Here is a 16032-nt window from a genome sequence, read left to right as displayed (position 1 = left end):
TATTCATTTGCATTCAACAAAAGTAAAAAGTAATAAACTATTAAGTCAAACAAACACTACTGTGTAATGGTGATATATTGATGTAATGATGTAATGGCACCGTGTAGGTATTTTTTTTATCCTGCACATAGTACCACTAAGCTGGAAGATGCAAAACATATTACAAGCAAAATATGCCAACCATTATTTGTAAAGCAAAGTATCTCTCCACCTTTACAATCTATTTAGATCAAAATAAAATATTCCCAGCTATTCCATTCTTTTATACAACCATATTCAATCTTAATGGATATGTTGCATTGTACGTAAGCTCACACAACCATATATTTCTGATTAAAAGATGGTATAATAAGATGGTTACAGCTTCAGGTAAGCAAGTTGTATAGTAAATGACAACTAAAAAATAAAATAACGAGGTTAAGATAGAATTCACAGGCACATTAAATAAGGTTGGACTCTTTTGGTTTTTATTTTAATGAATGTGAGATGAAATTATATGCCAAACTCAAACAACCTGACTAATTTTTTTATCTAAAATCAAAACACACACAGGTACAGGCACTTCACCCTACATTTTCCATCAAAGTATATGTTTCATCTGTATTTATTTGACAAGCTGGTGGACTAAGCATTATAAAAGCCAAAACAGACAACACTATAGCACCACCAATTGAATAAAGGCTGCATGCTATAACCAAGATTATTAATTGGCTCGTCATGGCTTTTTACTGAAGAAAACTAAGCAATGAGTATTATACAAGAATGGTATACTATATGTGTGTTTCCAAAACATTTAATCTCTACAGCTCCTAAAGACTATGTGGTGAAAAACTTTTTAGGAAAACCTATTGTAACAGAAATACATGTACATAGAAAGGATATACTTTCATCAGTGAACCTGGGTGATCAAGCAAACCTGGAATGGATCTTGTCCTGGATTTAAAATATTTGCTAACAAATAGCATATGACTTCCATTCCAGGTTCACTGATGAAAGTGTTTCCTTTCCAGCCTTAGAGAGCTTTATTACATTTACAGTGTAGAATATATTCACTTTAAAAAGTATATTGTCAGCTTGGGTAAATTATTAGATACTAGTATTAGATACAATGTGGCATCATGCCTTGGTCCAAGAATCAACATTGCAATGGATTAAACAAAGAGAGAGGGGTTCATAACTAAAAAGATCCTTGAGATATTTAAGAACATAAGGTGAATTATTACCTAACCTAGCTAGCTAAAATGAAAAATCCTTTTAAAATATTATTACACAAGTACAATTATTTTAATTGAATACCCATATTATTTCTTTGAATCCAGAATATTACATACTGACACATTCCCTGTATTGTGCAATAAAACCATGGCATTCTGCTTTGCAGGTGTTTTGCGCATTTAGGATTCAGTGTTAATTCTAAAACAAAATATATCTGAAAGAAAGCTACTGATTGCTCATGAAAGAAACATTTTCAGACGTATAAACAGAACATTAAAGAAGATGAAATATATTTACATATACTTATCTAATGAGACTGGTAGGCAAGGAAATATTATAACAGTCCCAATTTTCATCTTTACTGGTTCCTTGTCATGGTGTGCAGATGATTCTTTCCAGTGTCCTGGAAAAGAAAATAAATTATTATTTAAAGAAGAAGAAAAGAAACTAAGTTGTGGAAGAATAGTAGAGAAATGGAAAAAATGAGATAGACCAAGGCTTTAAATGATGCAGAATTAACTGAGACACACAGAGGATAATAGCCAACATATTTAGAGTCCATTACATCCCCAGATGGCAAAAAAACCTCTTCCAATGCAATTCACCATACTGGTTATAAATAATGCAGACATCATCTGCTTAATACTCTAGCATTCATATTCAATGTGCCTTAATACAGACATTTGGCTTTTTGTAAAATTTATGTTGTATGTTGGAGTTACGGAAGCTTGAGGAAAGTTAGTGTTTTTATTATGTCTATATTTTAAAATAATGCACATACAGTGCGGAGTTTTGTTTGTTTTTTTCATTTTTAATTGAAAAATTTTAGAGTATTTAAGAAAAACTAAAAAAAATTAATTGTGCATGAAGCCTAAAAATGAACTAATTTTGTAAGCTCTATCATATTTGAGTATTTATTTATGTTATTTATATAATAAATAGTGAATAATAGCTTTAATTTAAAAAAAAGTTATATATTTTGTAAAACATATCCCATGATTTATGTTTGGATATATATGTATATTTTTTCATATCTACCAGTTTTTAATATATGTAGCACATACATTCTAGCTTGTCTCATTTAATTCTGCTGTGTCACATGTAAGCCGGTTATCTCATTAATTCACATTCTCTTTCACACGTCTCCCTTTTTTGTTCTTTCCTCTTTAAATAGTAAGTTATTTTTTTTCTCCAACCCACTCAAAGCCTAACTGCTAACACATTCTTGTGTGTCAAGAAGCTTCATTAAAAAAGTCATAGTGGATGTATTAATAAAAACTAATTCAAGGAATATTTTTCAATACGTTGTTGCTTGAATAGCCCTGGATCTATGAACATTTTAAAGCATTAGGTACAATGCATGCAAAATATATACTATGGCACACTCTGAGTACAGCATGTGAAATCAAATAACATGAGAAGCAGTTCGGGATGTAGGCAGGGCTGTTGGAAAAAAGACACATTTGAAAACAGGTAATTCCCGCTACCTACAAATTTATAATAGGAGAATTGTAGACACTTGCCTTTTTCCAGAGTTAGGAAACTCTTTAATAACAATAAAGAAAAAGATTACATGGAAATATGAAGAATGGTATTGTGTTTCTAGTAGAACAAACCAAATGCAAATCAAAAAACGTTCAAAATCAAAAAACTGCTTCAACACAACTATAGATAACACAACTATCAATATATGTAAGGAATGGAGATATTCACACAACTGCGACCTTGACTGTTTACACAAGACTGTTGTCTTGTACATAAAACAAATTTTTCACTATCCATCCAGTGCCCTGGTAGTGGGGCAGTTGAGCTTTCCCATCTGCCCACTTCCATTTTGCATGTTTATGGAAAATTCCAAGCCACAGGCTAATCTCCCCACCTGCCTTGGATTGGTGGGAAGCCAATGCAGGGGTAAAGGTGATCCCATAGAGCATTTTTTATAAAAAAAAGAAAACAGTGATTTTACAGTCACAAAGCAGCACACACACCTTTTTTAAAGTAATAATAAAATTATTGAAACATTCTTAAAGGCAAAGGCATAGCCTTAAGGTACAGGCAGAAAGTTTGAAATTGTATTGTAATAAAATAGCATCAAACAAAAGAAATATAACAGCATAATTAGAATGCAGGAACACCCAAAGATAAAGCTCTAATTTACTCATGTAATGTCGTGTGATCTACTTTAGCTATCTACCTAGAAATATGTAATCACATCATACTCATGTAGCCGAGAACAGTTCTTGAATACAGACAGGTAAATGTGACGATTATAACATATAGAATTGATGGCCCTATTTATTTGGACTATATCAGATATCTTTCCTAATGATCATATAAACGTTTTACTTACAAATCAGTGTACCAAAAGCATAAATGGAAAAAAATGACATTTTTTAAAATGTATATTCTAGTACCGAAGACTAGGAAGTGTGCATTTGTTAGAGAAGTTGTCAGTATGAATTTGACTGAGAAATAAGTGTAGATTGTGGGGATTGCCAAAGCCTTTATGATAGGTTAGATTGTATCTTACGGTAGTAAAGCAGACGCAGCTGTGATGTGAAAAAAAATGATATGAAGGCTGTATTCACATTTTATGCAAATCCTTGGGGAAGGTGGAGTGTGTTCCATAGGCATAAAGACCATGGAGGGGGTAGAGATGGCAAGTACAGTACAGATGTGATTAAAAATTCAAGATACCAAATAAACAAATATAAAATGGTATAGTAAATATTTAAACAATTTTAAGCAAACTTTCCCATTATTATATCAATGTTATAAGAAAAATCTGGCTTAGGGGGGCTACAGTGTTAAGAGAGCTACAGTGTGTATTGGAAAGCCTTAAACAAGAGACCAAAGACAGTGCATTTTGGTTGCAAAATATTGTTTAAATTTATTCTGAATATCTGAGAAACTGTGACTTAATAAATATAATATTCCTATTAGGGTTATTGTAGGCCACTTTACATGGAAGACCAACTATACAACAGTTTACCTGTTTCTTATTATAGGTGATTTTAACTGTCTATACATCAACCAGGACTCTTGGGGCACCATCAGAGTACTCCGTAGCTGAATCAATATGAATAAAGAAGATCCGTGTTACTTAGATAACAAGGGCAATTTTTGTCAGTTGATATATATTTAATTTTTTTATAAATTTATAAAGAAAAAAATGTGCTGGACGGAGTTCACCTGCCACACTCATACTGTAGATCAATACAAAATATAGCAAAAGGTTCATAAGAATATAATAAAAAAAGAATAGTCTTGAATCTCCGTGCGTTTCACCGAGAAGGGTTCTTTAGGAGAGATGGAGACAAAGCATTACAAAACTCATATATCAATTACAAAATTCATGAATAGTGTTCCATATTTTGCAAGTTTCTATGTTATAACTATAAGTGCCAGCCTACCCATTGTACAAAAAAGATGTATAACACAGAACAAAAAATTATATAGCACTCTATATCATAGCAATCTGATATAAGCGTGTCAGCTGTATATTTATTTTGTCAAAAGTTATTTGCCAAATGCTATACCTGATTGTAAAAATACCATAACTGGATGTTATTGTATTGCAAATTCTGTTTAGCTATCTTGGCAAGAATTTGTTTAACTATTTCAAAAAAAAGTTACGTTATAAGCATTAGGATTCCACTGCAAATTCATATACCATCCCACACATGTAACTGCAAAAGCACTGCCTTGGGGCTAAACTTGAACATCTAAATAATGGCTTCAATTCACTAGAAGCATGCAATGCTTGTAAAGCTTACAAAGACAGTTCTATTACATAGAAAGACATTTTATAAATAAATCCATTAAAAAAGCATGATAAAAAATATTCTTTTTTTTAAATTGTCACAGGCAAACTGAAGAACACCACACTAGGCCACTAAAACTGTGGCGAAAGACGAACTGAATAATTCATATAAAAAATAATAGGTTAGTTTCAAGCATTTAACTAACAATATAAAATAGCAAGAGCACTCCTAATGTGATGAATATTTAAGAAGAGCTGCTTTGGAACTACACCGATATTAAGATGCTGAACATGAATTATTCCCAGGACACCAAATGTGATCATTTACATTGAGTCCGCAAGGAACATTTTCAATAACAATAGAGATTTTATTGTAGTTATTTTCATGGTAAGAGCCAATATATTGTGATTTTTTGACATGTTAAAGGCATTTTGTTATTGCTGGAATAATTAAATTCTAGGTTTAGTGAATTATACAATAAAAAAGCACACCTCCTTTCCACTGGGAATAATTTGCCCTACAGAAATGTGTTAAAACATTTAAATGAAATTGTTAATCAGGGACTGTTTACTGCTGCACCTGTTCCTATTTGTTGCATTAAACTGTGTAATCACTGACACCTCGTGCAGATCTAACTAGTTGATAGCCATTAATACAACCAAAGAATAATGAGAGACATTTCACATCTGTTACCATTCTTTCTCTAAAGAAGATAAAAGAGGACACACAATCTAGAGGTGAGCCATCAAAAAAAAAACAGATTTTGTATGTGTAGGCATTCCTAAAAAGAAAAAAAAGTTCAGACCAAAGTTAACCCCTGTGTTTGTGACAAATGTCCATGTATTTCTTTATTTTCCGCATTTTAAATATTGTGACATTTTCATATGCTAAATTAATTTTAGTAACTGCAATTGTAACATAGTGATAATGTCCAACTCCAGGCACATTCATTTTTAAACCTTTGCTATTTCAAAAAAGTCTGGTTTGAACAACATTGAAAAAGCTGTGTGCGGTACCCATTGAATGGCAGCCACACTTCCAGCCACAGCAGAACTAAAGGAGTTTAGGCTGTCAAAGTGAATTACATTTGTGCAAAGGAAAATTTGTTTAGCTTAGAGAATTAGGAGAGGTTCTGCTGACTTTTTCCAACTAATCATGCGCAAGCAAAACCAGTTTTTTACATTTATTTGTACATAATTTGAATGTTCTTTGCATAGCAAATATTTTATTCACATTAACCAAACTAAGTAAATTAGCCCTTTCAGGAAAAAAAACTCACTCTGCTAAGTGAACAGTCCAAATTGATTGAATAAATCAACCCCATTGTCGTTTACAGACACTAGATCTGGTGTTGTGCCCTCTTCCATCTTTCTGTTTGTAGTACACAAAGTACAGCCTGTGATGAAATACAGCTTGTGAATCACAAACCAGAAGAAGGAGGAGTAACACCCCTGGATCTGGTGTCTGGAAATAGATAAAGTCTGGGAGCCAGAAAACCAAATATGTTTTAAGATATCCACTGTTCAAAAAGGCATTAAAAAAAATAATAAAATGACTGTGTCTGGACTGAGTTGCTGTTGTGAAAAGGACACAAGAGTAAGCTCTCATGAGATGAAAGTCATATCTTGGCCAATGACCTGCACGTTACAAAGAGAAAAATTTGAAATTGTTTGAGGAATAATTAGTAAGATGCTATTATTTATGTATGTTCAACAAAGGAAACATAAAAGGAAACAGACACTTGACTTTCAATACATCTAGGTGAATAGTGAGATATTCTCATTTTAGGAGAAATAAGACTAAACAAATCAGTGAATAAAGTTAACTGTTTACTAGTGTTTTGCTTATGGAGTTACTAGTTGTCGGAAAAGTAAGTTAATTAAGACATTAAGCTCTCATCTTTCTTTCATTTTTCCTTAATTTAAAGGAAAAAAATATGTAATACTATTTTTTTACATTCAAAAAAAAAAGGCACCCACATCAAAGAAAGCAACAGGCTAAAGATACCTATACCTTGTGCTATTAAAGCTAAAAGGTAGAACATTTACAAGTATCTATTAAAAGAAACTTAATTACAAGCCGCAATGTATGTGAATATATGAATGCACTTGTGACTGCAATGTCATGTCTGTGGATGTGCACTATGATACTCCTGCACAGAATAGGTTTTTTTTTGTGTTTTGTTTCTTTTACACTTCTCATGATATCCATATGTGCTTTGTGTTGTTTTGTTCACTGACATTTTTATTCATACAGAAGTAGCAGTCCGAGGGATGGTCTTTTGGCTAACGCCAAACCATGGGGCACAGCAAAAGGCATTTTATTCCTTTTCCTATTCAACCATTGTGTTAGGCCAGCGTAACACACCTGGCAGCAGATATGAGGTGTCCAGCTTTTATCCTGATCTCCAATTTCACATCCAAAGTAATACTTGTAAGCAAATCTCACCCTCTTGGTTAGGTTCTTGCCTTAAACACATGGGGTATATTTGCCACAAATGTAGCAAAACATCAGCTCACTGACTTGCCCAGACATGCCCAGCCGCTGTCGGAACATGCATGCCACCAGGGGACATGATTCAGCTGGAGCGGCAGCAGGCATAGTGGTAGCTGCAACTGTTATAATGTAAAACATTACCCAATTACCGACCATTTGCTATAGCACACCTATAACCTAAAATCTCTATGTGATAGGCAAATTCTGAGTTCAGATTTGGAATCAGCACACTCAATATCATGTAAATCACATGTGTTATTCCCAGTAGCAAAAATGTTGTTGTACAGTGTTATCAATTGTAAGCAGATAAAAGATGATAACTGTTTTAAAGATGATCACCAATTAAACTCAGTGCAGCCAAAACCTTCCTAACATACCATGACATACAGTCATTACTGTATCTGGTAATGAGCACAAAGATTTTTAGGCATTGATTCTTCAGCAAATTATACAATTTTTAACTTGGACAATATGAATAATAAAGCGGGGAATACAGTATAATTTGGAACTGACATTACAACAGATACAATCATTTTGGCAACATGAAGTGCTTGTCTGCAGTTTTGTTGGTATCATTATTTGCAACATATTTGCCAGATGAGTTTAATACATCCTGACACAAACCTCATAATGAATATACAAAAACAGATGCACAATTCAACTTTTTCCTGCCTTTTACATTTCCATGCAAAATTGGACATCTGCTAAATATGTCATCCCATACAAATATTATTTTCTCCGGATAATAATGCAAATCACAATTGCAAAATTTATGACCGTTACATTTTAGGCATGATACATCACAGAAAGCAGGTTTGTAACACTCATATTTTCATGCTTTTAAAAAGCTGGAAGTTGCTCTGGCTGACCAGGGAGGACCAGATATCAGTTTCTTTATGCAAAACCCACACTGGCCAGCACTAGAAATTCATGTGGATCCTGTATACTCTGACCTAGGGTTTTGGAAAATACCCTGGTTCACCATTTTTCACACTCCCTTCTTGATCTAGCCTTGTATCAGACTGCATATACGGAATTTGAATCCCTATACACACACCCCCATATGTAACAAAATGGGCCCAAGACTTGAATATTACCTTTACACCAGATCAGAGAGATCAGCTGCTTTCATGGTGCAATCCTCCTCTATCAGTTCTGCATAGCAGGAAACTGGATACAAAATCTTGACCAGGTGGTAAAGAGTACCATCCTGCCTAACGTTCCCAGAGACATCAGATGTCTGCTGGAGATGTGGTGAGGACACAGACACCTTTCTGCATGTTTTCTGGGAGTGTCCAAGGATTCGTCCATTTTGGGAGAGGCTACACAGGCTCCTCCCCAAGGTTACTGATTATTAGATCCTCTTTGAAGCAGAGTTCTTCCTCCTGCATCACACTAATATCAGGAGGAAAATCCACCGTAGATTTTTTCTAATAAAATTAGATTATGTGGCGATAGCTTGTATACCAGCATGTGCGCAAGCATTGTGGTGACAAACCAGGACCCCTAGCATTGCACAGTGACACGTATTAATGAGATATATGTAATGGAAGACCTGACTGCCTCCATAAGAGGCACTGAGGAAGTAACCAACCAAAGATGGTTCTTCTGGACCATGTTCCATGATTCAACAGTTTATCTTGCCACTCTTTAAGCGAACACTTGAATTGCCAATATTTTGAGATGCTATCATACAGCTTTATATCACTTATTTTTACTGGTTGGTATTTAAAGCATATGTTTATCCAATCAAGGAATTTTACCCCCTTCCATCATAATTCCCATAACCTTGTATCTCCCCCTCCCAACCTAGAATAGTTTTGTAATATTTATTAAGATTAAAACACAATATGTTATGGGTTGAGTTCTGGGCAACTCATTTTTTGTTGAGTTAGATCTTACACTTGTTTTTTACTAATGATTGGGTGGTGAATCCAGAAATGATCCTAGTTTCTTGCCATCACATCCAGTTTTTACGATACAGGGTACCCTCTATTTTTGTCAAAATACATACAAATTTTACATACAATGAAAAAATAACAAAATATTAACTTGAATGTACTGTTTATTTGAATTTCTTTTGTTCATACAAAGGATTTATTGGTATTTTATGACATTTCTTTTACAGTAAAACATTTGAAAATTATTCGGGTAAGCGGTTAAGGTAAAAACTTACGCCTAAAGCTTTTTCTGGAGTATTCAGTGTTAGGACAATCCCGCCAGATGCTCCAAAAATAATAGTCAGCCATCATATGTACATCCCATCTACCCTGATACCGCCCTTTCATGACCTTCAAATCTTGGTGGAATTGTTCACCTTGCTGATCACTGACTGCACATTTGTTTTCCTGGAGGCCAATTCCTTTCCACCTCATGCCTCTCACAAGCTCTGTTGTCCCACATGCACAGATAACAGGGATACTTGGTGTATCTGCGTTGCTGACCAAGAAGGAAGCATACCATTTTAAAGGTCAACACAGATGACCCTCATGTGTTGGTGATATTGGAACAACTTAATGACTCTTTATGTCTGCATATTCATCACAAAGAGAAACTGAATGGCCACTTGGGACCGCAAATATATTGCCATTGTGAAGGAAGACACACTTTAAGCTATCCATGAATAGTTACCATTCATTTGAGTTATAGATTTGAATTCCCAAGTCCTCCATTAAGCCAGGTATGTTATAGCCATACACAAAGGCACTGTCACTTCTAAAGTACTGCAGAAATGCAATTTCCCTGGTTCAAAAGTACTATACCTTTGTTCCTTTTTCAAGTAAGTTTTTCTCACGCAGTCTTGATGCTAGGAGTTCTGAAGCCTTCTTCGATAGTCCCACATCACATGCCAAATCACTCAACTCACGCTGATTAAATTTCTAAGAACCGAGTTCTCTTCAATTTCGAAATCTTCATCATTATTGTCACCTAATTTATCACCATATTAATGTTCTTCAAGAGAGGGTAGTGTAACGAACTGCCACTGGGATTTCATCTGAATGAACCACTGGGCGTATAGCCGATGGTAGACTAGGTTACTCTATGTTACATTTGTTTTTCTTGTTATATCCTGAAGTTTTCATTATACAAATCTAGCAGTCACTGAAATGATCTCCTGGCTCTCGTCAAACCACAGGTATACCAAATGGCATCTTATCACGTGTTCCCTTTGTCCACATCCGTAAACCCTCGACACACTGTTTGCACACCTTATGAGGGGCCCAAGACTTATCTTGATCACCAAGTTTAACTTTGAAATATGCCAAATAGACCTAGTCTACAAATGTGCTGATGTTCGCCCTTTGACTGGGAATAGTGAAACTGCCACAGATATAACAAAATGAATCAAGGTTGTTTAGGCGACAAGAAACAGCAGAGCCAGACATGATCTGAAAGAAAGGAAATATGTGTGTAAGTAGAAAAATAAATTTTGCTTGATCACTACGTAGAGCAGCACACAATCTCTGACCACACTGTCTTGCGTATAATGGATAGCCTGTACAAATCTACGCTACAGTAATCGCATTAATATAAGCGGTAAAGAAAAAACCTGACGTGATAGAAGAAAACTAACTGCACTTTCAGAATCAGAATACCTATTTTAGTGTAAATAAGCTTAAAAATTGAGGCCAACAAAAAATGTCAAAATTCAAAATTGTTCCCCGGTTGTAATATATGGCCACATAGATATGTGTTCATACTGTTTTGTTTTGACTGCTGCAGAAACCAATTGCTGATTATTCTGTTAATGGATTAAAGGAGAGTGGGTACTGTTTCCACTTTTCTTTCCTTCTCTTGTATTTACAATTGTTATATTGCCTAGAACCTGAATTATCATTATATTTGTTTCTGTAACTATGTTTCTGTTGAACCTTTCCAATTAAAAATTCAAAATTAAATTAAAAAAAGGCTGGAAGTTAAACCCAAACACTAATTTAATAAAAAATGTAACGTACATATATTTAAAAATCATTTTCATTATTCAGCTTTTATTAAAATAATACTAGGTAATTTTGACTACATGGTGATCTCTGGAAACTTTAGAGAAACAAAATAAAGATAACAGAGACTATTGATCCAGGGAACATCCAATTGCCTCATGTAATTAGGAGGAAATTTTTCTCCCCTGTTGGAGCAAATTGTACCAGGGTTTTTTTCTGCCTTCCTCTTAGTCAACTATGTCCATAAGGTTTTATATCTTGGATATGTTAATTTCCCTAGTAGTTGAAGTTGGGGGGCTTATGTCTATTTTCAACCTGACTTACTATGTAACTATGTAACTATGTAGTGTTCATTAACTATAGGTATATAGGCTGTTCACTAAGCAAAATCAGTAAGCAAAATCAAACCTTGTATGTGATTGGGTAGATAGAATTTAGATTTTCCTTTCATTTCTAACTAGCTGATGAATGTTATTAGGACCAACAGAAAGAATACCTAGCAGGGGCACATACAGCAAAAAATCCTGACAGAGGTACTAATCCTACCCTACTTAATAAAAAACTTAAACCATTTTGACTATTCGTATATTTTGATCAGCCTCCAGAGGTTGCTAGAGATTGCTTGAGCAACAAGCATTTTATGCTTCTCGGGTCAGTTTAGGTGACACCATTGAACTTTCTTGGCTATCTGTAAGGGTGACATTCTTCCCAATGGCCAGCAATGTAAGAGGCATTCTTACAGTAATTATAGCAGGGGTTCCTTGAAGATCTGAAAGTTTTTAAGGGTTCCTCCATGTGATAAATGTTGAGAAACGTTGATTTACATACAACTTTACGTAGTTAAGGAGTATGAATGTTTACGACAGTTGTTATAGAACTGTTACAAAAAAATCCACATACTACTGTTGTTTCAAGACCCCCTTTCTTGTTTGATTCCTTGGAAAAGTAAACCCACATGTCCTTGAAACATAAGTAGAATAGTGTTTTGGTTATATTTGTTGCTTAATATATTATATATAATATATTTTTTTCGATATCACCTAAGCCTTGCATTGCTTACTTCCAAGGTGTCAGATGACTAGGCACAGGATGAATTGTGAATAAGAAATAAAAAACCTGACAATTGTTCCAACAGCTGGGTTAATATATTGATGTTCTCAATAAGCAATTATTGATTGCAAAGTAAATTTAAATAAAGCAAGGTCATAAATTTGAAAAACACAATACTTCAAAATAGGCTTCAGTGAGATTTTAAATATAGCTAAAAATCAGTTTATTTAAAATGCACAATCTTTCTTTTGCGAACAATTATGTGATCCTTAGACTTTAAAACTAAAAGCCCAAAGAAAACTAGATAAATCACTAAGAAAAGCAAGAAGCTATCAGTTACTGAAAAAACAATTATAAGTTAAGCAATCCCATGGTACATAAAGAAAGATTGAATATACAAAACTGTGCAAGGAAATCCTTGAGCATATAAATTACGACATAAACCGAGCAAACTGTGGTATTGAAAACATCTAAAGACAAAAGTAATGTCATATTTGGGGAAAACAAGTCATATCAGACAAGAAAGATGATAGATTAGGTTTATATTTATGGATTTTACTGCAAATTGTTTTAAAAAATTTTAGCAACAAAGATGACAGCAAGCATAATTTAGTAGATATAAAATGTTTAAATGTATTGCTGCATAGGTTTGCTGTGTAAGCAGATGTTAATTTTTCAGGCTTGCGTTCCTGCTAAGGTTACCACCAGGGACTCAGTGTACATGAAGTCTGCTTTTCCTCTTGTATAAAGGTAAGTTTCTTCCGAGGTGACCTGTTGCTGGCCCTTCTATTCCATTCTGGGACCTAAATTATAGAAGGGTACTAAAAGAAAGACCTAGGTAGTTTTTGAGAATTTATTGGATGTTACTGAATATTAAATATAGGTTATCTATTTATATCTGCTTGTAGTTCTTGCTTTAATGTACAGCAGGAGCATTTAGAACTAACTGTTTTATATGCGTAAGAAATGTTCAGGAAATGGGCACGGTGCCTTTATAAATAGCACAGGATGTAGAAGATTTTTGTTTATCTGACTGTCCTTGAAAAATGTCCCTTATCTCTTTATCTACATTGATACATTTTTGCACATTGTTCTCTGGAAATATGTATCTAATAGCAGTTGTCATACCAACACAATATTCAATCTGCCTTTTATGGCTTAAATTTTTTATGAGATTAATTTTATTATAGTGTGATATTAATTGCTGTATAAAATAATGTAACACACTACATGCAGTATAAATATATACATATATATCTGCTACCCAATATATCAACAACCTACAAATGTATATGTTTACAATATAAGATATATTGGATTCTATGTGGATACACATTTGACATAATGTAAAGTAATTTGAAAAAATCAGGGAACAAAAGCATTAAGGCAATCTTTATCATTACAATAAAGGTATTTGAGGTGTAAAGCAGCCAACAAAGTGACCCATGTGCACCAAATGGCAATGTAAATGATTGTGGTGTTAACCATAATTGTATTAAAAATGTAATTGGGCTGTCCATTCTTCAATGTTTTGCCAAATGACTGAGTTTAAAATGTAATCCCAAAGCTGTTTGCTTTTAGGATTGCCTAAATCAGGGCTAATAATAGTGTGCTTGAGATCACAAGAGCAGAAATTCCAATGAGTTTGAATGAATATTCTTGTGATCTAGTCCTTGAAGTCATCTTTTTTAAGGCAAAGATTTTGGAGTTCCCACTATTGTCTAAAGATGGCAAACTGCAGTAGACAAGGGCTCAACAACCTTAGGTTTGTAATGGAAGCCGACCAGACCTTATCACATCCTTGTCATATCCAACCTTTGGGAGGCTTCAAGGAATGTCCTGTTTGGTTGGGAGTAAAGTATTTCTTGAACACAAAATCGAAGGCAGGGTCCCTTGTGGCATACCTATGGTCTGGTGAATACCCATCATTCAAGAAAATATCTGAGTTGATGTTGACTCCTTGTGCAAAAAGGAAAAGGAAGCATCCACACCTCAGTGGACCATTTTGTTTTAGCATTGAGTCTTTAGGCCCTTTAGGTCTTTAGGAATCTGAAGAAGGTTTCAAAGCTTTCCTTAGCACTACAGAGGCAGGCTGACTAGTGCTTCAGTTCTGTCCATCACCCCACCATCCTTTGTCTTGTAGCCAAGGCAGTTTAAAAACAATATTACAGTTTAGGTCTCAGTTATAATGCTAGGACTCCTCTACATTTCTTTGTTCCCAGGCATAGTTTAAACACGCTCCTCTATATTCTCATATTATTTATTTAGACCTAGTTTTCTGATATTAAGGATCCAGACAAATTCAGTTTGGATCGGTATGGTGTGATTTATGGTACATTAGTGATGTAGGCAGATTGTATAATTCAGTTGTTAAAGTGAAGGTATTTTTGATATGTGGATAATAAAAATATTTAAACTATATTTGAGCTACAGTTTATGTGGTTAACAGAATTTCAGTATTTGATATACTCAGTTGCCATACTTCATATGTGTGAGTGAATACAACCTTAAAACAGATATTAGTTTGCTAGCATAATCTCCTATAATAAATTAAACTGAAACACTAGAGCAGCAATAGATAAAACTTCACCTTTGTATATGCATATGTGTTAATTGGTAAATCAAGCTGCATATCAGTTACCATTATTTCTTAAATGCTGCCAAATATTTACTCAGTCATAAATATTTGGTATCTAAGTGTGTTATTTACTGTGAACATCATCCTCAAATAATCTGCATTCAAAAGCTCTAAAGAGGAAAAGGTTGTTAGCAGTTATGCAGAGAAAGTAAAATAGCTGTGTTATAGCCGGTCTTTTTCTCTTTAATAAGGCCAGTATCTTATTAAGAAGACAGATAGAGCTGAGCAGTTGATCAATTGACTCAAGGCTGACTTAACATTAAATCTTCCTATCCTCTAGCAATTGTAATTGAGGCACTTCATAGTACATCAGCATAGATGGCATTTGTTCTAAGCTTTGCCATCAAGTTTTTAAAATATACCTAGAGAGGCTAATTCATGACAAAAAGCTTGGTCAGTTTTAATCTTGACCCAATTTATATCAAAACAGACATCAGAATTTTCTCATGTTAAGTAGGAAGGTATAAGAATGCTCACAATGCTTCCTTAAAAAAGTTTTATTGGATTCAAGGAAAGGAGGAGGGGTAAGGGATTACTTATATGTTCACAAGTCAAGTGCATAGCCTGAAGTGACAGCATGTAATGTCCATGTCTCTCCCTTGATGAATGTTCATTTCTACCCTGGTATTGCTCTTTGCTCAGGTGTTTTTTGTTTAAAGTGGAAGATTTATTTCCTCACTCCCTATCCCAGTGACCTCCGCGTAGTAATCTTTCTCTACTTAAGTTATGCATCCCTGCTGGAGAGATTGACGATTGACCTTATATATTCTTTTGATCACGCAGAAAGGAAAGTCTCCACAATAGGTTTGGAGACAACAAGGTTGTCCATGTCAGGGATAAAGTGTATATATATATATATATATATATATATATATATATATATATATATATATATACTAAAGTTATAATTTCCAGGTTGTTTTATTGT

The 16032-nt window shown here is 34.2% G+C and overlaps 1 protein-coding gene across 2 annotated transcripts in view; it reads right to left on the bottom strand.

The window, feature by feature from the left end:
* SGCZ (sarcoglycan zeta) overlaps positions 1-16032 on the bottom strand; it is a 242182-nt gene that overhangs the window by 158515 nt on the left and 67635 nt on the right. The window contains exon 2 of one of the 2 annotated variants that reach the window (XM_072406195.1): positions 1513-1618. The exons of the other annotated variant lie outside the window; for it this stretch is intronic. The gene's annotated coding sequence lies outside the window, so the exon portion shown is untranslated. The remainder of the gene's footprint in view (positions 1-1512; positions 1619-16032) is intronic. 2 annotated transcript variants of the gene reach the window in all.

Source organism: Pyxicephalus adspersus, chromosome 3, assembly GCF_032062135.1.
Source record: "Pyxicephalus adspersus chromosome 3, UCB_Pads_2.0, whole genome shotgun sequence".
NCBI lineage: Eukaryota > Metazoa > Chordata > Amphibia > Anura > Pyxicephalidae > Pyxicephalus > Pyxicephalus adspersus.
This window is presented reverse-complemented; position numbering and strand designations above follow the sequence as displayed.